At 42.2% G+C, this 25,044-nt stretch overlaps 1 long non-coding RNA gene across 1 annotated transcript in view; it reads right to left on the reverse strand.

Moving 5' to 3' along the window:
* Positions 1 to 19,487, reverse strand: part of LOC126202913 (uncharacterized) — a 35,207-nt gene extending 15,720 nt beyond the window's left edge. The window contains exon 1 of the long non-coding RNA XR_007540198.1: positions 19,074 to 19,487. This is a non-coding gene — a long non-coding RNA (uncharacterized LOC126202913). The remainder of the gene's footprint in view (positions 1 to 19,073) is intronic.
* Between the last annotated feature and the right edge of the window lie 5,557 nt (positions 19,488 to 25,044).

A 25,044-nucleotide genomic window follows, 5' to 3' on the forward strand; every position in this document is an offset into this window, starting at 1 on the left:
TCAAACGTCTTATGCTTCAGGGAATGGTATCCTCTTTTGAGGTAAAGAGATGTGCCTGTATCTCTGAGGCTTCGTATAATGATAGAGCAATGAACGAAGAAAAAATATCATTACGAGTGGAAAACAATGAAAACGGAAGTCTATGACTGAGAATTCCAGACAAGAGGCGAAATATTCTTCGAACTATCATCTCACGTAAGAGATAACTGGAAAGTGCGAAGCTTGAAGTACTGTGTGCAAAGTTGAAAAATGTATTGAAATTGATGATGTAAAAAATCGTTGGTTCAAATGGCTCTGAGCACTATGGGACTTAACATCTGAGGTCATCAGTCCCCTAGAACTTAGAACTATTTAAACCTAACTAACCTAAGGACATCACACACATACATGCCTGAGGCAGGAGTCGAACCTGCGACTGCAGCAGTCGTGCGGTTCCGGACTGAAGCGCCTACAACCGCTCGGCCACCGCGGCCGGCTTGATGATGTAATCTCGAACCACTTACTGACATTTCTGTGTTCTCAGTCATTTGCCATATTTGGTTTCTAAAGGTGACAGCAAGCAAGCCCACTAAGAAATGAATTCGTGTTTACATGAGGTCCTTCATTTGAGGCTAACACATCCTGATAATTTACTGCAATTGAAAGAAAGAAAAGAATTGGATACTTACATCACATACGAACGTTTTGTATTGAAAGGAGTTACGTAGGAATTTATTTATTTGTTTATTTTTGAGTCATAGCTCTCCTGACTGGTTTGATGCAACCCGCCGTAAATTCTTCTCCTGGGCCAACTTGTTGATCTCAGAACAGCACTTGCAACCTACTATTTGCTGGATATATTCAAATATCTGTCTTTCTCTACAGTTTTCATCCTCTACAGCTCCATATAGTACCTTGGAAGACATTCCCTGATGCCTTAACAGATGTCCTACCACCATGTCCCTTCTACTGGCCATTGTTTTCCACATTTTTCTTTCCTCGCCATCTAATTTTCAACTTTATTCTGTAGCACCACATCTCAAATGTTTAGATTCACTTCTGTTCCACTTTTCCCACAATGCATGTTTGCATAGCACACAATGCTCTGCTCCAAACATACATTCTCATTGTGCATGTTCCACTACCACACAGTGCTGTGCTCCAAACGTACATTCTCAGAAACTTCTTCCTCAAATTGAGGACTATGTTTGATATTAGCAGACTTCTCTTGGTCGGGAAAGCCCTTTTTGCCAATGCCATTCTCCCTTATATGACTTTCCTGCTACGTCCGTTATGGGTGGTTCTGCTGCCTATGTAGCAGAATTCCTTAACTTCATCTACTTTGTCATCATCAATCCTGATGTTAAGTTTCTTGCTGTTCTCATTCACATTTCTTCGATTTACTCTCAAAACATATCCTGGACTCATTAGACTGTTGCAAATCCTGCAGTTCTTCTTCGCTTTCACTAAGGATAGCAATGCATTCAGCGAATCTTATCATTGATATCCTTTCACCTTGAGTTTTAATCCCAGTCTTGAACATTTCTTTTATTTCCGTCAATGCTTCTTTGATTTAGAGAGTGAACAGTAGGGGCGAAAGACTACATACCTATCTTGCAACCTTTTTAATCCGAGTATTCCGTTCTTGATCTCCCAGTCTTACTGATCCCTCTTGGGTCTTGTACATATTGTATGTTACCGGTCATTCGCTATAACTCACGGCTGTTTTTCTCAGAATATCAAACATCTTGCACCGTAACCTCAGAACTGCCTATCTCGTGTCTTTAGTTTTCCTGAGGCCAATTAACTGAAGTATTTCTTCTGTTACCCATGGTTCCTTCACAGTTACCTTCTTCAAACCTTCGTTTCTCTTTCCATCTTCTGTGACTGTTCTTTTTAGAGATGTCCATTCCTCTTCAACCGAACTGCCTACTGAATTATGCTTTATCGCAGTATCTGTCGCCTTAGAGAACTTCAAGCATATGTCTTCATGCTTAGTACTTCCGTATCCATCTTCTTTTTCCATTGATTCTTCCTGACTAGCCTCTTGATCTTCAAGGTACGCCACTACTAAATTGTGATCTGATTCTGTATCCGCTGCAGCGAATGCCTTACAATCTAGTACCTGAGTTCGGAATCTCTGCCTGACCATGATGTAATCTAAATGAAATATCCTCGCATGTCCCGGCCTTCTCCAGCTATAGCTCTTACAATTCTTGAACAGAGTATTCGCTATTACTTATTGAAATCTATCGCAGAACTCAATCTGTCTTTGTTCTCTATCATTCCTAGTACCGAGCCCGTATTCTCCCGTAACCATTTCTTCTGCTCCTTCCCCTACAACAGCATTCAAATCCCCCATGACTATTAGATTTTTATCTCCCTTTACGTACTGAACTACCCAATCAATATCCTCATATAGTTTCTCTGTCTCTTCATGTCCGCCTTGCGACGTCGGCATGTATACCTGAACTATCGTTGTCGGTGTTGGTTTGCTGTCGATTCCGATGAGAACAACCCTACCACTGAACTGTTCGCTATAATACACTCTTGCCCTACCTTTCTATTCATAACGAATCCTTCTCCTGTTATATCATTTTCTGCTGCCGTTGATATTACCCTATACCTATCGGACCAGAAATTTTTGTCTTCTTCCCATTTCACTTCACTGACCCCCACTATATCTTGATTGAACCTTTGCATTTTCTTTTTGAAATTTTCTAGCTTCCCTACAACGTTAAAGCTTCTGACATTTCACGCACCGACTCGTAGAACGTTATCCCTTCGTTGGCTATTCAGTCTTTTTCTTATAGACACACGCCCTTTGGCAGTCCCTTCCTAAAGATGAGAAGGGGAACTATTCCGGAATATTTTGGTTCAAATGGTTCTGAGCACTATGGGACTCAACTGCTGAGGTCATTAGTCCCCTAGAACTTAGAACTAGTTAAACCCAACTAACCTAAGGACATCACAAACATCCATGCCCGAGGCAGGATTCGAACCTGCGACCGTAGCGGTCTTGCGGTTCCAGACTGCAGCGCCTTTAACCGCACGGCCACTTCGGCCGGCCGGAATATTTTGCCAAGGGAGCTACAACACTAAGAAGAATCGCTTCTCGGCTTTTGACAAGATCAATGTGTAGTTTTGTTTTAAGAATAGAAATCATAATCTAAATTATAAATAAACTACAGGCCACATATCCTGTGAATACGAATTACATGTCTTTAATGCTGTGCTTTCGATTGCCGTCTGCATCCTCGTGCCGTTGATCATTGCTGATTCTTACGTCTTTAGGGGCAGTTTCGCACCCCAAAAGCAAGAGAGTGCCCTGAACCTCTGTTCGCTCCTTCCTCCCTCTTTTACAAGGCCGTTGGCAGAATGAGGGTGTTGTGTTGTGTGCTGTCCTTAGGTTAGTTAGGTTTAAGTAGTTCTAAGTTCTAGGGGACTGATGACCATAGATGTTAAGTCCCATAGTGCTCAGAGCCAGCCAGAATGAGGGTGACTTCTTAAGCCGGAAGTTTTCGGCCGTCATTTCTGGGCGTACAAACTGAATGTACTGAGAGATAATGAATTTTTTTGACAGCTGAGGTGCTATTGAGCAATAATTCATTGGCGCAAGTACACTTCTTGCGTTGTCACCGGTTAAGACTGTGCAAGTCACACAATATTTCATCAAAACAACTAGTCGACGTCATTAGGTGATGGTAGTTGCTGTCGTCACTTCTACAAGATGCGACTGGTGATAGTTGAGAGGCCGGCCGGGGTGGCCGTGAGGTTCTAGACGCTACAGTCTGGAGCAGAGCGACCGCTCCGGTGGCAGGTTCGAATCCTGCCTCGGGCATGGATGTGTGTGATGTCCTTAGGTTAGTTAGGTTTAATTAGTTCTAAGTTCTAGGCGACTGATGACCTCAGAAGTTAAATTCCATAGTGCTCAGATCCATTTGAACCATTTGAACCATAGTTGAGAGGTGGCGTCGAAATTTATCGGGGCCGCAAGCACAAAATATGCATGCACGGAAAATCATTCACAGTTGGTCGGAAGTGGTGTTGTGGTCCCCAATGCCGGGAGTCGAAGATAGGCCTTCTGCGGCTGTGCATAGAGCGGTGATGGTACTATCGGACACTGCTCTGGTTGACACTGAATTAACTCTTTGCCGTTCGCTGCCTAGGGTCAGAAGTTGGGCCCTCTAGTTTTTCCCGTTTTAGTTTCATGTTAGCCGGTACTGGGCTCCAAGCAGTGTTTATTATGTATGGTCTCCCTGATGAAACCATCTCAGAACGATTATGCTGAGGATAAAACTTCTGTCTTCTCGTAAGAAATGCCCCCTTGTTCAGGTAGTGTTGCTTGATTGCTGATTTACAAGGTCACCTCAGGCGTGTATGAATATAGTGTTCTCCACAACGTTCTTGCATGGTGTGACTTGCCTGCCCAGTATACGATTTCCCTGACTGTAATGGGATCCTATACAGGCTGCGTTTCTTACGGCCAAAGTAGTCTTCGACCGAATATAAACTCTTGAAACGCATTTACTGCCGTGGTTCTTGAGGAACATTTCGATTCCTGAAGACATTACTCCAAAATACAGCATAAGAACTGTACCAGTGGGTAATCCCCGCGTCTTAAACGACGTCCATGCACTACATTCTCATTCATCGGAATGCGTTACGTATCTGTGATCTGAGGCTTTCCCGGTTTCAGTGGTTCTCAGGTGTATCGCCCGATCCCATCGTCGGAAAACCACGGTATTTGCGCAGATAACCTTTTCACCATCGTCAGGCGGCGCCGATAGAACGGTTGTCTCGCCGAAATATCCTGGCAGTACATCCGATAACCATAGAGGCATTGCGTATGTGTTTATCAGTGTAACCGTTCTGTTGGAAGACCATTCTTAGGTCTTGTAGCTCACGTGACAGATTGTCAGGATCTGGTAATATATGTGCTCTATGTGTAAGGCATCGTGAGACGCTAACACATTGCAAAGGGTATGCACAGACTTTGACCTACAAAAATAAATCTGTGCGAGACGGTTTGCGATAGACACTGTGTCCCAGAATTCGTTCGGGTCTATCTCTGACCATTACATCCAGAAACGGTAAGCTACATTACTGGACATTAAAATTGCTACACCAAGAAAAAATGCAGATGATAAACGGGTATTCACTGGAAAAATATATTATACTAGAACTGACATGTGATTACATTTTCACGCAATTTCGGTGCATAGATCCTGAGAAATCAGTACCCAGAACAACCACCTCTGGCCGTAATAACGGCCTTGATACGCCTGAGCATTGAGTCAAACAGAGCTTGGATGGAGTGTACAGGTACAGCTGCCCATGCAGCTTCAACACGATACCACAGTTCATGAACAGTAGTGACTGGCGTATTGTGACGAGCCAGTTGCTAGGCCACCATTGACCAGACGATTTCAGTTGGTGAGAGGTCTGGAGAATGTGCTGGCCAGGGCTGCCGTCGAACATTTTCTGTATCCAGAAAGGCCTGTACAGGACCTGCAACATGCGGTCGTACATTATCCTGCTGAAATGCAGGGTTTCGCAGGGATCGAATGAAGGGTAGAGCCACGGGTCGTAACACATCTGAAATGTAACATCCACTGTTCAAAGTGCCGTCAATGCGAACAAGAGGTGACCGAGACGTGTAACCAATGGCACCCCATATCATCACGCCGGGTGGTACGCCAGTATGGCGATTCGAATACACGCTTCCAGTGTGCATTCACCGCGATATTGCCAAACATGGGTGCGACCATCATGATGCTGTAAATAGAACCTGGATTCATCCGAAAAAATGACGTTTTGCCATTCGTGCACCCAGGTTCGTCGTTGAGTACACCATCGCAGGCGCTCCTGTCTGTGATGCAGCGTCAAGGGTAACCGCAGCCATGGTCTCCGAGCTGATAGCCCATGCTGCTGCAAACGTCGTCGAACTGTTCGTGCAGATGGTTGTTGTCTTGCAAACGTCCCCATCTGTTGACTCAGGTATCGAGACGTGGCTGCACGATCCGTTACAGCCATGCGGATGAGATGCCTGTCACCTCGACTGCTAGTGATACGAGGCCGTTGGGATCCAGCACGGCGTTCCGTATTACCCTCCTGAACCCACCGATTCCATATTCTGCTAACAGTCATTGGATCTCGACCAAAGAGAGCAGCAATGTCGCAATACGATAAACCGCAATCGCGATAGGCTACATTCCGACCTTTATCAAAGTCGAAAACGTGATTGTACGCATTTCTCCTCCTTACACGATGCATCACAACAAAGTTTCAATAGGCAAAGCCGGTCAACTGCTGTTTGTGTATGAGAAATCGGTTGGAAACTTTCCACATGTCAGCACGTTGTCGGTGTCGCCACCGGCGCCAACCTTGTGTGAATTGTCTGAAAAGCTAATCATTTGCATATCACAGCATCTTCTTCTTGTCGGTTAAATTTCGCGTCTGTAGCACGTCATCTTCGTGGTGTAGCAATTTTAATGGCCAGTAGTGTACCATATTTTAGTGGAGGTAGTTCTTGTGGACCACACCGGGGGTGTGTCGTCAACATACCGGGAGAAAGAGGAAGGTTGTAGAGTTGCCAATCGCTATGCTTTCACTTCAAAGTCTCTAATAAAATACTTGGGCACCACGGGAGACACCACAGGATCAGGGTGTCTTATCATAGCTACATCACCCGCTTGTTCAAACTACTGGTTATTAAATAAGGAATAGCATTCATGGCGCCACCTGCATTCTTCAGGATTTGAACCGCATTACTAACTGAGGTTTTGTGTTCTGTCTGTTTATGCAAAATCTCAGTTCTTTTCTGTTTCACTGCTTATCAAAACATTTTTCATCACATTTGAGACATCTTAAGTGTGTTCGTATTTTATTGAACTCTGTAAAACTGATGATGGCACAAATGTGCTGAAACACGTTGTGTACCAAAAAAGTAACAGAAGAAGTTTCACCAGCTGCGACATAGTCCCGAATATGAACAGTGATACAATACTGTTAAATGTTTTTCATTTGGTGTTAATAATTTTATATAGGTAAAAAACTGTATTCCTCTTTTACTTTATCAGATTTGGTTTCTATAATAGTTATCAAAATTTTAAAAGTCTGCTACATGTATTTTACTTAATGTGTTTTATCAGATTATGGTTCTAACGTAAATGATGACTATATCTAAGCCCACAGTAGCGACATCTATGAAGGATGTAGGCAAACAGATTTCTGTAGCTACTGCACTTCAGTAGGTTTTGTACGATAAAGCCAGTTGCAAAATGACTGTATGCACGGTGTGGCCTATGTTACACCATATTTTACATCTAAAAGACAATGTTATGCTAAGTATGTTTATATGTTTTGACGATGCCATTACCGCCTTATCACATTAGGACATGGTGTAGAACAGGTAGGCTTTACCTTATTTTATCTGTACATTTTCCAGGTTGTATGATAGTATTTTGTGATATGAAATGCTGTATTGTGTTGAAAGATAGACTGCCCACTAGGTACATATATTTTTTATATTGTAGATTTGAAGATGGTCATTACTGACTGAAGATAGACTGCCCCCTAGGTATATATATTTTTTATATTGTAGATCTGAAGATGGTCATTACTGACTCAAACCGATGATCGTCAAGGAATTTATATTGTGACCAAAGACTGGAATAAAAAAACGTTTAACAGAAGAAGAATTTGAGTTTTGCATGAACCGGTAAAACAACGTTGTGACCTTTTCTACAAAAAAAGATGCTCCTCTTAAAAAAAATACAAAGCTTGATTATGACTAAATATGCACTGCAGTCCTTGGTATTTTGTTGGAGACAGAGATACAAGTTACATTTTTTGGATCACAATTTTGTTAAAGGGCACGTTAGGTACTGAATTCCTTGGTATAACGTTTCGGTATTGCTTCATATCACAGGAGCGGAATTCAAACGTAGCTTACAAGTATCGTCCCTTAATCGACTTATTAGTGAGTTAGGTCAGTAGTCTCCCTCGGGAGAAAAATCGTACTAATGATAGAGCCCGTAGACTGAGTCACCTGCTGCGGAGCAGTGTGTGTGGACAGCTGAGCTGGAATGACCATTGCATTGCGTCCCATTGATTAACGTATAAGCTGGCACACAGCTTTTGTCAGTCAACCGTTGGTGCCTACTTTACAGTAAGTGGTGACGCTAGATGGTGGTGCTGAAAATGATGATACGCTCATGTTTTCTTAAAGGGAATGTTAATGGTGAAAACTGCAGTTAAAAGAGGTATGTGTGTATGTGATTAATAGAGAAGTTAAGAAGGGACTCGGTGTAGTTGCAAACCGCAAGTTCGTTTTAGCATAGCTCTGCGTCAAACTTCCTGATATGTATTGGCCGAGAAATAGAGATAATGTTTCTGACTTGAAGACACTCTTATTAGCCGTTAGCGGTTTGCATGAAGTTTACATTCGTAAATAATGTATACTCGGTGAAAGTGAGTGGAGAATATTCCACGATTAAAAATCATGCAAATTATGGAAGTCTTTATTCACCTTAATTGCGTGAAATCAAGGTTTCTAGGGAATATTTGGCTGCATTCGTCCGTAATATTTCCCTTTACTAAGTAATGATGAGTGATATTCATCTTGCCAGTGGCCTTTCGTTGTTCTTCAAATGTAGTCTTTAGATATGGTGATGGTAAAAAGATGTTTTTAAATGTGCTGTTTCGCTCGGTGGTCTTCGCTAAGTCATCGACTATTTCATTGTATGTAACATGAGCGTGTTCGTTGATCCGTATAAATATTACGTTCTTCCTGATTTGTCCTTTCCCTTGTTAGCTTTCATAATGTTCATTACCAGTGAGTTAATTTTCTTGAGAAGGGCTGGTGTCTGTATATCTTGGAGCAATCTTGTGCAATCGGTTAAAATCAGATTGTCTTCTCCTATGAAGTTGTGGAAGTAATGTAAAACTGCAGGTATAGCTGTCGCTTCTGCGAAAAATGTAGTAGTTTCAGTACAAAGTGTACCTGGACACAGGAGCGCGTTTCTCACTCTGCCGTTTCCTGTGGTTTTGGACACATCAGAGTAGAGATCGAAATATTCTGGGAAATTATCAGCAATGCAGGATTTTACTAATTGCTCTGTTCTGGCGAAAGTTATTATTGGAAAGTAAAAAAATATTGACTCCTGAAGTTATTTCACTGTACTAGCAATCAGAATTAGGATATGTTGCCGTTCTTCGGAGATAAGGCGAAATATCCTTTAAATCTATAAATATTATACATAGTTCTAATTTTTGGCAGTGTTTATTCTCTGTCTATTCATTTGTCATTGAGACAATCGCTCGTTTTCTTATCAGTGGACGGTCAACTGCAGAAAGTATTTTTGGGCAAAATATGTCTGTCGTTAATTCACATCGTAAGGCATTGGGCACTTACGTAGTTTCCGCTAACACTCAATTTTTTGACGTGGAACACATAGCTCCTTGGCAAATTTTGGTGCCATTGAATTAATTCTATCTAGTTTCGAAATTTATTTCATGTTAGCTCTGTAGAACAACATTGTTGTCCTGTGGTCCCGTCTGGCGAAGCAGCAGACACCCGTGATCGTCGCAGCAAAGGTGATGAAGATGATTGGTCTGTTGGGCTCTCAACTGCGTGGTTGTCAGAGCCCGTACAAATTCTCAAGCTTTACTCAGTCCAATCTCGCCACTTTCATGAATGATGATGAGGACAGCACAAACACCCAGTCATCTGGAGGCAGGTGAAAATCCCTGACCACGCCGGGAATCGAACCCGGGACCCTGTGCTCAGAAAGCGAGAACGCGACCGCGAGACCACGAGCTGCGGACTCGCAGCAAAGTGACATGCTAGAAAGGGTGACTCAGGACACCTCAGTAATTATGTATTCTTGCAGAAGAAGATGTATTCGGTGCTCTGACATTGCAGAAGTCTTCCACCAGACCTTCGGAAAGTACAAGTTGCGACAGCATCGGAGCACAGTCAGGTCTGTGAAGTTACACAATGGGAAACTTGGGACAGTGATATCATGGTTGGTTAATGGTCACACCTTGTGTCTCGATGTTGTGACTTACAAGGAGGCCACACGGCAATCGAATTTTTGTATTTTTTTATGTCCATGGTACTCCAGTACAGTTCGACACAGTTCTCAATAGCTGAGAAAACCACTTCTAAATTTTCCGAGGGTCTTCAATGTCCTAAAGCAAGATCTGATTTTCTAGATGCAGGGCGGCTTTTTGGTAGAATGCTTGCCTGTCACGGAGGGCCGATGCAGATTTTTAAACAAAAGTGCATGTTCTACGAATATTTCTGTGAAGCGTAAACCACCGACAGATAAAAATGTAATTTTTAATGACTTTTAAGGTTCCCATACCTCTGTCGCGGTTGAAAAATACTAACGCGAATTATTTACAGACGAATGGTAACACTGGTAGAGGCCGACCTCGGGGAAGATCAATTTAGATTCCGTAGAAATATTGGAACACGTGAGGCAATACTGACCCTACGACTTATCTTAGAAGATAGATTAAGGAAAGCCAAACCTACGTTTCTAGCATGTGTAGACTTAGAGAAAGCTTTTGACAATGTTGACTGGAATACTCTCTTTCATATTCTGAAGGTGGCAGGGGTAAATTACAGGGAGCGAAAGGCTATTTACAATTTTACAGAAACCAGATGGCAGCTATAAGAGTCGAGGGGCATGAAAGAGAAGCAGTGGTTGGGAAGGGAGTGAAACAGGGTTGTGGCCTATCCCCGATATTATTCAATCTGTACACTGAACAAGCAGTAAAGGAGACAAAAGAAAAATTAGGAGTAGGAATTAAAATCCATGATTCGCCGATGACACTGTGATTCTGTCAGAGACAGCAAAGGTCTTGGAAGAGCAACTGAACGGAATGGACGTTGTCTTGAAAGGAGGATATAAGATGAACATTAACAAAAGCAAAACGAGGATAATGGAATGTAGTCGAATTAAGTCGGGTGATGCTGAGGTAATTAGGAAAGGAGACACTTAAAGTAGTAATGGAGTTTTGCCATTTGGGGAGAAAAATAACCGATGATGGTCAAAGTAGAGAGGATATAAAACGTAGACTGGCAATGGCAAGGAATACGTTTCTGCAGAAGAGAAATTTGTTAACACCGAGTATAGATTTAAGTGTCAGGAAGTCGTTTCTGAAAGTATTTGGGGTGTAGCCATGTATGGAAGTGAACATGGACAATAAGTAGTTTGGACAAAAAGAGAATAGAAGCTTTCGAAATGTGGTGCTACAGAAGAATGCTGAAGATTAGATGGGTAGATCACTTAACTAATGAGGAGGTATTGAATAGAATTGGGGAGAAGAGGAGATTGTGGAGGAACTTGACTAGAAGAAGGGATCCGTTGGTAGGACATGTTCTGAGGCATCAAGGGATCGCCAATTTAGTATTGGAGGGCAGGGTGGAGGGTAAAAATCGTAGAGGGAGACCAAGAGATGAATACACTAAGTAGATTCAGAAGGAAGTAGGTTGCAGTAGGTACTGGGAGATGAAGAAGCTTGCACAGGATAGGATAGCATTGAGAGCTGCATCAAACCAGTCTCAGGACTGAAGACCACAACAACAACAACAACCTCTGTCGGTAAGAAAAGAACTGTTAGAGGATCATTTCGTTGTTCGTACGACTGTCTGTCCGTCCCACTGTTAAGACTCCTTTTTTCTAAGGAACAGCTAGAGGTATCTAACTGAAATTAGTGACACATTCTTGAATCATGAAATTCGACATATAGCAACGTTTTAAAGTACAAGTAAAGGAAAATATCCGAAAATGGTTAATTTGTAATTATATCACCCTAAATAATTCTTCTTTTTCGATTACAACTTACACTACTTTTGTAATCTGCCAGAAATCTCAGGAACTACTGCAGGAGTTTTGATCTGGTATATAAAATAAGATACACGAGGACGCTTTGTGTATATAATTTACAAATATTTCGTGATAACTGGCTGAGCTACGGTGAAGTGAAGTCTGCCGCTTTTGGAAACGATGCGTCTGCCATCTAGAGATGACAGGCGTAGTAAGGTCGCTCGACTCCCCGGCCACACCACCTGATTCTACTTAACATTCCCTGACAGTCTATATTTACGACAAGTACAGCACTGTAATGCTTAAAAGCAAAGTAATCGTAACTGATGCACGATTGCTCTTCCATGGATTGGAATGAGGCTACAATCCCATAAAATATCCATCGACATGTTCCACAGAACAGTTAGACATTTCCGTAACAACAACAGTCCTGTGGTCGGCTGTACCGTTTTCATCTCTGGCGACTTAATGTTGTCAGTTTTCGCTAAAGGGAAGCGAGCAGACGAAGTCATAGTATCTGGAACTGCCTATTATCAAAGCACGTTAATATATTCCATTAAGTGAAAAATTACGTAAGCAAATGAGAAATCGCTTAAAAAATTTAATCCTCAAACTAAACGTCATTACGTTCTCGATTGTCTTGGAATTCCGCTGACAGATATCTTGACAATGTCGAAATCTATACCAGAAAAAAAGCGCGGAGAATCTCGATTCTCTGGTGGATTAACTAGCTAAACCTACATAGTTAAGCTTGAACGGAACGCTCGAGGCCAGTCCTACTCGCACTTGTCCAGTTTTTTATGTTTAAACAATCTTTATTAATAATCTCTTATAAAAGATCAGTAAATAAGAACTTGCATTTGCAACAAAAGCTGGATTTGTGTGCGTGTGATATGTCATTAAAGAAAAGAAGACGTGCATTTTTTCGTAAAAAATTACGATTAGATAGAGGTTAATAAGCAAATATTTTATGAATTTTATTTTTAAATAACGTACGTATTCGAATTGATCAAAAAAATGAAACGAGGCTCGAACCAGGAATCCATCGTTTACCAGTTTCGAGCGCTACCGATTGTTTTCCATCTGTACATATTTTATACTTCACAGAAAAGTGGAACATGCACCTTTGTTCACAATTTTGCATCAGCCAGGAATCGAACCCAAGCCCCTCAACATGCAGACATAAATTCTACAAGAGAACCAGGTTGGGTTCATAAAATTTGACCTTGTTTTAGGATACTGAAAATTTCAAACTTGGTTTTCTCGAGAATTATTGAGAGTTATATGACACTTCGTTGACTGATGTTTGAGTTCTGAACTTTACGCGCCGTGTCATCTCCTTGTTAGATGGCACAACCGCTACCGTTACAGAAACAGGTCGGACTAGGCTTGCATACAGTGCACCGCCAGTCCTAGACCAGCAGCATGCAATCGTCACCAGGAGCCAGATTCGAACGGAGGTAGCCGCGCGGTCTGAAGGCGTCTTGTCACGGTCCGCGCGGCTCTCCCCTTCGGAGGTTCGAGTCTTCCCTCGGGCACGGGTGTGTGTGTTTCCATGGCGTAAGTTTAAGTTAGATTAAGTACTGTGTAATCTTAGGGGCTGATGACCTAAGCAGTTTCGTCCTATAAGATCTTACCAAGATCTTACCAAGATCTTACCACAAATTTACAAATTTTACCTTCTGCCTACACTGTCGAGAGGACTCCAGAGACCTGCTAATCACGGCTGAGTTATAGGTATGTTGTAGAGGGACATTCCCTGAGAACTTGGCTAGCGACATTCCATGCGACGCCCCCTAGTTGCTGCAGTCACTAAGTCGAAATGGAACTAATGTTTCGCCGGCTGGAGTGGCCGAGCGGTTCTAGGCGCTACAGTCTGGAACCGCGCGACCGCTACGGTCGCAGGTTCGAATCCTGCCTCGGGCATGGATGTGTGTGATGTCCTTAGGTTAGTTAGGTTTAAGTAGTTCTAAGTTCTAGGGGACTGATGACCTCAGAAGTTAAGTCCCATAGTGCTCAGAGCCATTTGAACCATTTTTTTTAACTAATCTTTCGCTATAGGAGGCACACATTTTCTCGTAAACTATGGACCGTCTCACGAAAGGTCGCTGTCTATACGCCCAGGACCGGTCTCTTTACAACATACCGAAGACTCATTAAAACCTATGATTAACAGGTCTGATGGTACACTTGTAAGTGTAAACGATTGTGACTTGGTGCCTACCATTCGGCGGGCCATCTGCTGACTAACTCCCAGCTGTTGTTGGCCCCCGGCCACGGATATCACGGTTCGAGTCTGGGCCATCGCGTTTTTCTCTCCGTCACCACCCGTACAGACACAGGCTGTCCCCGTCCATCGCCGCTTGTGCTGGCAGAAGTCACAGCTGCGAGCCGCTGCTGCCCGCACTGGGATCTACAGTCGGATTCTGCACGGCGGGCGCGCCCACACCAAGATGTGCAACCGCGCCAGGCGGCGCTGCTGAATATGACGGCCAACACTGGGGACTCCGAACGTACGGCGGGAGGCTCCTTGCTACGACAGCACCCAGTCCACTTTGCACCTTGAGGAGGGGAGAGATGGACGTTGACTGTCTTCTAGACCGCCACCACTGATGTAGTTTCTTATGGAATGAACGCAATACTTACCATTGCATGTTTCATGACGAAACGTCTATGAACCAACTCGTAACCACCAGGTACACCATTCCAAGCACGCCTTGGTGGAGAGCAGAAGGCAATCCAGACCACTAGCAGCCCAGCTGCAATAACCACTGCAGAAGACACATCCCCCCCTCCAGCAAGCCTTTACAACTTGCTATCATAGACGATTACAGATCCTGTTAGAAAATGTTCGAGGGGCGTTCAATAAGTAACTCCAAACATTTTTTTCTGAAAGCAGGTTGGTTTTAATTAGGATTCAAAATGGTTCAAATGGCTCTAAGGACTGTGGGACTTAACATATGAGGTCATCAGTCCCCTAGACGTAGAACTACTTAAACCTAACTAACCTAAGGACATCACACACATCCATGCCCGAGGCAGGATTCGAACCTCCTGAGACCGTAGCAGCAGTGTGGTCCCAGACTGAAGCGCCTAGAACCGCTCGGTCACAGAGTCCGGCATTTAGGATTCAAATACACCATATTGGTCCCCACTCTTCTGGTTCAAAACCTAATTTTCAGCATAGTCTCCGTTGAATGCGACAGCCTTACGTCATCTTACTGGGAGAACCTGTATGCACGCTTGGTACCACGCCACTTCTCGACGTCGGAGCCAGCAATTTGCTGCATCATAACCTCCCCATCATCCGCGTTCTTGCTTCCCGCAGAGTGAATCCTTCATTGGGCCAAACCGATGGAAGTCGGGAGGTACGAGATCCGTGCTGTAGGACGGATGAGGGAGAACAGTGTAATGAAGTCTGTAGGCTGGATGAGGAAGAACAGTCCAATGAAGTTTTGTGAGCTCCTCCCGGATGCACAGACTTGTGTGGGACTTTACGTTGTCATGGAGAAGGATAAGTCGTTTCCATTCGTGTAGCGATGAACAAGCTGAAGTCGTTTCACCAGTTCCCTGAGGGTAGCACAGTACACTTCAGAGTAGATCGTTGCACCATGATGGAGGACATCAGACACAATAACCCCTTCAGAGTCGCATAAGAGTTACGTCAGGAGTTTACTGGCTGAGGGTGCTGCTTTGAACTTCTTCTTACGAGCAAGGGCGATGAGGCGTCACTCCTGCATTGCCATTTTGTTTCCGGTTCTAAGTGACAACCTGTAACGATGTTCGACAAAAAAATTTCCACAATAATCCTCGTAGCGTGCAAGCAATTCCTCGTAGACGGTCCTTCACTGATCTTTATGATATTCCATTAGGCGGCGAGGAACCCAGACGGAACACACCATTGAGTACCCCAACTGGAGCATTCACTACCAGTGAGGTGATTGATTGTGCTGCGTCGATCACCTCGAATGAGAGTGTCCACACGCTCCAGTATTACAGGAGTCATAGCTGTGTGCGGCCGACCGGCACGCGGGAGATCGGACAGGTTTGCGCGACCTTGTTGCGCTGATGACAGACACCTCACCCAACGACTCACCGTGCTTTTGTTCACTACCAAGTCTCCGTAGACATTCTGCAAGCGCCTGTAAATATCTGCGATGCTCTGGTTTTCCACCGAAAGAAACTCGATGACAGCGCTCTACTTGGAAAGCACGTCCTTTGCAGACGACATTTTGATGGCAGCGTATGGCACCACCATCTATCGGAAAACTATGAAACTGCAGGGGATGAAGCGGGAACATTCCACGATGCCTCACAGTGTTTTCAGATGAAACTGGCCGAGATAGAAATGTGTTGTATTACTTATTGAACGCCCGTCGAATAGCCTCAGCAGAAAAATATGATCCTCGTCATTGTCTTGTAAGTGAGCGCAGCACGTTGAGAGAAGACTGGGTGCTCTCTATGAGATATTCAATATGCCCCGTCAATGAGCATGAGAGTCCACTACCATTCCTTCACTGGGAAAAGCTTATCGTTTAATCTCATACGCGTTAGTCCACGTTAAATCGTTCACCTGCCAAAGCCAACAGTAACCATCTTGTAAAATGAAACAGGTTTCCAACTGCGACGTTACTAAACTCATTACTCTTCTTGTTTCATCAAGGGTGGTAATACAAGTATGCTATGCATACCTTATCAGAGTACTCAACAACTTGAATAGTTGTTGGTAGCACGGTTCTCCAAAATGAAAGTTAACGCGAATGAGTAGGAAAAAGAAAACCATAATGGTAAGATACAGGATTATTAGTGTACTGCTTGACACAGTCACGTCGTTTAAACATCTGGGCGTGACGTTGCAAAGCAATATAAAATGGAACGGGCACGCCAGGATTGTGGTTGTCAAAGCGAATGGTCGACTTCGGTTTACTGGGAGAATTTGGGAAAGTGTGGTTCATCTGTAAAGGAGACTGCATATCAGACTCTAGTGCGACCAATTCTTGAGTACTGCTCGAGTGTTTGGGATCCGCACCAGGCCGGATTAAAGGAAGACGTCGAAGCGATTCAGAGATAGGCTCCTAGATTTGTTGCCGGTAGGTTCGAACAACACTTGTGTGTTACGGAAATATTTCGGGAACTCAAACGGGGATCCCTGGATCGACGGCAACGCTCTTTTCGAGGAAATCGATTGAGAAAATTGACAGAGCCGGCATTTGAAGCTGACTGCAGAACGATCCTAGCGTCGCCAACATACATTTCGCGTAATGACGACGAAAATAAGATACGAGAAATTAGGGCGCATAAGGAGGCATGTAGACAGTCGTTTCTGCCTCGCACTATTTGCGAGTGGAACAGGACAGGAACTGATTAGTAGTGGTACAGGGTACCCCTTACCATGCACCTACGGTGGCTTTCGAAGTATGTATGTAGATGTCTAAAAATTAAACAGCAGTGGGCTTTATATCGATCCCTGTGGACGGTATACCTTGGACCTACAGTTTTATTTTTCATAGGTAAGAGGACAGTGATTTTAACTTGAAAGTTGCTTATAAAATAAACGAAGTTGTTGGGCAGTTCAGTCTCTTTGCGATAATAAAGGAATGATACCATTATCGTATGCTCCTTCAATATCCACAAACGTGACAATAACATAGTATCTTTCCCCAGATGCATTTCGTATGTCCAAAGTGTGTTGCCAAATTATCCAGTGTATGAGACCGTTGTTTGCGAAAATCATTTTGATAGACTGACAGTATATCGTTCGAATCTCCACTCGAAACCATTTTTAATTAATCGTTTGCAATGTTACCGCAATGCACAACGAGTGTGCTATGGGTCTGTAGGAGGAGGCAGACCGTTTCAGAATTATTGTAATTATCTGCGTAGTCCTGTCCTCAAGAAATGAATTGCATAGACATATTCGATTGTTAATTTCCAGCAGCCATTCTTTTGGAGGTTCAGATGTGTCCTGCAGCATTGCATGCGCACACTACGACGTTACGCAGTGAACTGTACAATATTTGACATCGTGCGACGAACATTCAATCAGACAAATGATCGCCACATAATCGGAAGATTCCTGGAAATTTTGGGAAAGAAACATCCTTTTACATGGTCAGGAAACTTACTGAACTACTCGTGGAAGGTCACAATGATGAGGTATAGAGTACTGTTTCATAAAAAATGTTCAGATATTTTTGTCAAAACTATTAAACTAACTTAGTACGTAAAGAGATATAATGACTAATGATCCAACCCCGCTTTTACAACAGAGAAAAATTGACCTCCTAATGACATAGGTTTATGTTACACGATTTCGCACCTATCCAAACTTTATTAAGAGTAATTATTGGATATTAAGAGCAATTTTGGTTATAGGTTCCGCCTTTTATTAAGAGTGAGCCTACTCTCAAAATTGAAATTTATTTAGCGTTGAAAATGAATCCACTTTTGAGTATAATTTCTTTGACCCAGTACTGAACTAAGATATTAAGAAGAACTTTACGACATGTTGCTATTGCTGATTTCCAAATAATAATATTTTAAATTTAGAATTTCTCTATTTCTGTCTGTTCTTTTTATTGATATGGGTTTAGTGTAATTAACCGGGTTTGTATAATTCAAGAGCAATGAAAATAAAAAGTAAAGAAATTTCTTGATGAAACTCGTATACGTTTGCAGGGCTACCTTACATCAAATTCAGAAAGAAATTTCAGGTATCAACCATTAAGTGAATTCTCTGTCGGTGCTTGATATATCACGAAAATAATGTTAGAAGCGATACAATTTTGTGTTGTTCTGTAAATATTTGCGTAACGGAAGGAAAGTGTTTCTCTTTTAACATTATTGTTTCGAACTCAGTAACTATTAACATAAAATTTACTTGGGTACCGAGTCGTGTCATTCTGTAAATCAACATTTTATAACATGAGGCTGCTCTGTACCCAGAAAACTTTGTCGTTAACAGACTCTGGCCATAGAATCCTACACTTTAATAACTATTTTCATATGAGAAATACTCTTGTTGATGTATTACAAGTCCTGTATATCGAAAGTTACGATATTTTACATCCAATGTATCGTCAGTACCAATATTAGACGATTTATCAGAAGATTGATACATCTCCTCTGTCTCTCTCTCTCTAACAAACAAACACACACACACACACACACACACACACACACACACACACACACATATATATATATATATATATATATATATATATATATATATATATACGGTAGTCATACCTTTCAGTCTATGCCGCAACAGTTTCCTGTACTATGTAGACAGCAGACGCCCCGTTACGAAAACCGCGGCCACGCCCGTGGCTACAGCAGATGCAAAAACATTCTGTTGCATAGCTCCATCACTCACAAGCTGCACCTCATTCCACTGTGAATCAATCGTGCCGTCGGTAACAACGGACGCTTGTCCTGCATCGTCCTGTGCCACGGCCAGAGACAGGTTGCACAATATGAATGCAGCGAACAAGATTCTGGAAGCCATTTTCCCGTCTGTGAACTGGAGCGGACTACGCGCGCCTAGTCCAGGCTATGGTGTAACCGATCTCAATTAATCTCACAGACATCCGCAGATTACTCTGCAAAAATAAGTCCCAGGAAGTTGACTTCCGTGGAATATTCTGTACAGACGTTTCATGCTGTTCGTATCTCAGTAGCTAGGGCAATGCGTGGTGCCTGCTGATAAGTCGCGTCTTCCTGTTTACAGCCGATAAGCAGATAATCAGCACAATGCTCTCAAAGTCAGGGCTTCTCTGTATTAGTGACCAGCTCGCCGGGGTCTCTGCATCTACTCTACGTATTCATATACATAATGAAGAAAAATTTCTCAGATGTCTGTTTGATAAGTGGCAGTAGTTTTTGTAATCTATGCCGCAAGGAGTTCTATACATCTTTGGTAACCAGAGTTACTGTTGTTACATGTAGATGACGGATATAATAACGGGAGTTGTCGCTACAGACTTAACGCTGTGTCTACATCTACATCTACATCGATACTCTGCAAATCAAATCCAAGTGCCTGACACAGGGTTCATCGAACCACCTTCACAATAATTCTCTATTATTCGAATCCGCGTGCGGAAAAAAAAACGAACAGCTATATCTTTCCGTGCGCTCTCTGATTTCCCTTATTTTATTATGATGGCCATTTCTCCCCATCTAGGTCGGTGTCAACAAAATATTTTCGCATTCGGAGGAGAAAGTTGGTGATCGAAGCTTCGTGAGAAGATTCCGCCGCACGGAAAATGCCTTTGTTTTAATGATAACCACCCCCAACCCTGTATCATTTCAGTTGGACTCTCTCCATCATTACGTGACAACACAAAACGTGCTGCCCTTCTTTAAACTATCTCGATGTATTCCGTCAGTCCTATCTGGTAATGACCCCACACCGCGCACCAGTATTCTAAAATAGGACGGACAATCGTAGTGTATGCAGTTTCTTTAGTATATCTGTTACATTTTCTAAGTGTCGTGCCAATAAAACGCCTTCCCCACAACACTTCCTGTGTGTTCCTTCCAATTTAAATTGTTCGTAATTGTAATTTCTAGGTATTTAGTTGAACTTACGGCCTTTATAGTTGACTAATTTATCGTGCAATCGAAGATTAACGGATTCGTTTTAGCGCTCATGTGGATGCGTGACCTCACACTTTTCGGTATTTAGGGTCAATTGCCAATTTTTGTACCATACAAAATCTTCTATAAATCGTTTTGCAATTTTTTTGATCTTCTGATGACTTTATTAGCCGATAAATGACAGCATCACGTGCAAAAAACCTAAGACGGCTTCTCAGATTGCCTCCCAAATCGTTTATGTAGATAAGGAACAGCAAAGGGCCATAACACCACCTTGGGAAACGCCAGAAATCACTCCTGTTTTAGTCGATGACTTCCTGTCAATTAATGCGAACTGTGACCTTTCTGTCTAGTTACATAACTGAGTCGATATTCCATAAGAACGCAGTTTCACTGCAAACCGCTTGTGTGGTACAGTGTCAAAAACCTTACGGAGATCGAGAAATACAGAATCAATTTGAAATCCCTTCTCAATAGCACCCAGCACTTCGTGTGAGTAAAGGGCTAGTTGTGTTTCACAAGAACGACGTTTTCTAAACCCATGTTGACTGTGTGTCAATAGACCGCTCTCTTCAAGGTAGTGCATAATGTTCGAATACAATATATGCTCCAAAATCCTGCTCCACATCGACGTTAATGATATGGGCCTGTAATGTAGTGGATTTCTTCTACTACCTTTTCTTGAGTATTGGTGTGATCTGTGCAACTTTCCAGTCTTTGGATGCGGATCTTTCATCGAGCGTTGGTTGTATGTGATTGTTGAGTGTGGAGCTATTATATCAGCTTACTCTTAAAGGAACCTAACTGGTATGCAGCCTGGACCGGAAGACTTGCTTTTTTGAAGTGATTTATGTTACTTCACTATTGCGAGGATATCTATTTCTACGTTACACATGTTTGCAGCTGTTCTTGATTCGTATTCTGGAATATCGACTTCGTCTTCTTTGGTGAAGGAATTTCGGAAGACTGTGTTTCATAACTCTGCTTCGGCTGCACTGTCGTCGATAGTATTTCCATTGCTATCGCGCAGAGAAGGCACTGATTATTTCTTTCCGACAACAAACTTCACGTACGACCAGAATCTCTTTGGATTTTCCGCCAGGTTTCGAGACAAAGTTTCGTTGTGGAAAGTTTTATAAGCATCTCGCATTGAAGTCTGCCCTAAATTTCGAGCTTCTGTAAACGATGGCCTATCTTGGTGATTTTGCGTCCGTTTGAATTTGGCATGAATTTAAGCCCCATCTGGTCTACAATTACATTGTTAATTTGGAAGGAGTGGAGATTGTCTCTCAGGAAAGCGTCAAGTGAATTTTTGTCTGCTTTTTTGAACAGGTATATTTTTCGTTTATTTTTGGAGGATTTGGGGATTACAATATCCAGTCTCGCTTCTACAACCCTGTGTTCACTAATACCTGTACCCGTTTTCATGCTTGTTAACAGCTCAGGATTATTTGCTGCTAAGAGGTCAAGCGTGTTTTCAAATCCGTTTACTATTCGCGTGGGCTCATGAACTAACTGCTCGAAATAATTTTCAGGAAATGCATTTAGCAAAATTTCGGATGAAATATTGGAGTGCTTCTGTCAATAATACACCCGAAGGAATTTATTTTCTGACATTTCTCTTGTCTTAAATATGTATTAAACCCAGTAATACAATCTATTACTTCTCATTAATGTAACTTTCTTTCCGTTATACGTTTATAATAACCAATAAGAGAAGAATGTGAAAACGCTGCAATCGTAATCCAACATTATCCTTAAAATGGACTGACGAAAGTAAGGTTCGGTTTATATCCTCTCTGTGCTGTCCTATTCCGATTCGGGCAGCAGGAGATCTTGCAATTTTTGTGGGGGCTCGATTTTATGTGATATAAAGTAGACGTTAAGCTAGTATCTTTTGCAAAATCACAGTTGTGATACAAAAGCCCTTTCGGGATTGTTTACGGCTCGTACTTAAATAAAATCGCGAGAATCTGAGAGTCTTAGCTCAGACTCTGTTCCAAGTAAAATTCTCCAAATAAAATTCAAAATGACGGAAATATTGTATAGTCTGAGGTGGTATTTTTGTAGTACTATTAGAATTTTAATGTGATTTTATCATGTTTCATATTTATTCTGAAAAACGCAACTTTAATGGAATACAAATTGTGCCATATTGTTCAGCATTTGATTTAAGCGCAATGTTAGTAAACATTTTCATGACGTAGCGAAAATTGAGAACATCGTTTGCTATGTTTGGTCGGTTTCCAATGTTTCTTCCCACAGCGTTCATCCAGAGAGCTTTCTGAGTTGGACTGATGGGTGAGCTAAAGTCAAATGGCAGAAATAAAACTACTACAGAAAAAATAAACAACGCAACCAAAATTCATCAAAGGAAATACCACTTGGACGAATCCACTGACGACTGAAATGTGATCCCTTTATACTTCAGCCTATAATCAGAATGAGCAATACAACCGTAAATGACGCAAGCTGCCACCTTTGATCAAAACACTTTCACCACAAGCTAATGTTTTGGCATCTCACATGGCATACGTCGACTTCAAGTCATGAAAACTCTCCTTAATATACGTCTGCAGGCTACATGATTTGACTTGTTCCTAGTCGGAGAAGCTGGTTAGTTTGTCCCTTGGGATGTCATAGTATTGTTGCTGAATTTTGGTACGCTGTCTTTCCACGTTTGTTTACATGGAGTGAGCTAACATGTGTAATAAATTTAGCATTCTGTTGCGACCGCTAAGATTAGCGCAACATGCTTAAGGTATATTTTCGTTTCGCGAGTTGTTATTATAAACAGTGAAATTCATGATTAGGTAAAATTTATCTGGGTATGATGCATGTGTTCAGGAAATTGTTGTACCGTTCCTCACCCTTTCACATGCACTTAATGTAGAAATAAAGTCTTGCCAATATTATTTAATGCAGCAATACAGTTTTCGTTTCACACCTATATTCTTCGTGATTGTCATCTACAATGCCTGAAAGAGCCACGCAGTTTTCATTCAAAAGTAACTCAGATTCTATAACTGTGTTTTCTGAGCTATAATATAACTTAGGTCTGAGACAGGGCTTGATCCACTTTATGCAGGATTTCGAAAGTTCCTTTAGCTGACTAGAAACTCACTGAGCATGAGCTTTCTGAATACGCGTCGCATAGTCGCCTGATTAGTTTAATCTTCACGCACACGTTGTACTCAGTGTGATTTATTTAATGGTGATTGCAAGGACAAAGCAACCTGATTTATTTCAGGTCTATATGGAGCAGAGTAACTTACTACAGGCGCTATAGCAGAGAAGTTCTTCGTTACGCAGGATTAAGATCAGAGCCATGAAAAATCATTGTTTCCTGTGTTGCGAAAACAGTGAAAATTTACCTATTTCTATCTAATTTCAATGTAGCTGCACTCGTTTGTTCTATAATATAACCTTACAAATTCTTGATTGTTGTAGGGCTGACAGTTGAGTAATTGTTTCTCAGATAGTTCGTTCTCATGCTCACATCGCCAGTTATTAAAGTAAGGGAACGGATCGCCCTTTACCGTTTCCAGTTCAACGTAATAATGTTACATATAACAAGCAAACAGGTACTAAGTTGTCCAGTATTAGTTTCAGTACCGAGTTAAATTGTCACATTGGACTTAAGGACGTTGTAGCATAGACCATTCACAGAAGTTACAGTCCACAGGTTACACTGCTAACTCATTTAGAACATTACAATCATAATTATAAATACTCGCAAACATAAACATTACGAAGGTATAAGCACAAACCTAGAACGTTACAAATTCAGTGCGTAATTCCATGCCTACTAGGAATACAAAAATGGCACCAGAGTACAGGGCTATTACAAATGATTGAAGCGATTTCACAAATTCACTGTAGCTCCATTCATTGACATATGGTCACGACACACTACAGATACGTAGAAAAACTCATAAAGTTTTGTTCGGCTGAAGCCGCACTTCATGTTTCTGCCGCCAGAGCGCTCGAGAGCGCAGTGAGACAAAACGGCGAAAGGAGCCGAGAAAGCGTATGTCGTGCTTGAAATGCACTCACATCAGTCAGTCATAACAGTGCAACGACACTTCAGGACGAAGTTCAACAAAGATCCACCAATTGCTAACTCCATTCGGCGATGGTATGCGCAGTTTAAAGCTTCTGGATGCCTCTGTAAGGGGAAATCAACGGGTCGGCCTGCAGTGAGCGAAGAAACGGTTGAAAGCGTGCGGGCAAGTTTCACGCGTAGCCCGCAGAAGTCGACGAATAAAGCAAGCAGGGAGCTAAACGTACCACAGCCGACGGTTTGGAAAATCTTACGGAAAAGGCTAAAGCAGAAGTCTTACCGTTTACAGTTGCTACAAGCCCTGACACCCGATGACAAAGTCAAACGCTTTGAATTTTCGGCGCGGTTGCAACAGCTCATGGAAGAGGATTCGTTCAGTGCGAAACTTGTTTTCAGTGATGAAGCAACATTTTTTCTTAATGGTGAAGTGAACAGACACAATGTGCGAATCTGGGCGGTAGAGAATCCTCACGCATTCGTGCAGCAAATTCGCAATTCACCAAAAGTTAACATGTTTTGTGCAATCTCACGCTTTAAAGTTCTTCTGCGAAAAAA

Source organism: Schistocerca nitens, chromosome 9 (assembly GCF_023898315.1).
Source record: "Schistocerca nitens isolate TAMUIC-IGC-003100 chromosome 9, iqSchNite1.1, whole genome shotgun sequence".
NCBI classification, from domain to species: domain Eukaryota; kingdom Metazoa; phylum Arthropoda; class Insecta; order Orthoptera; family Acrididae; genus Schistocerca; species Schistocerca nitens.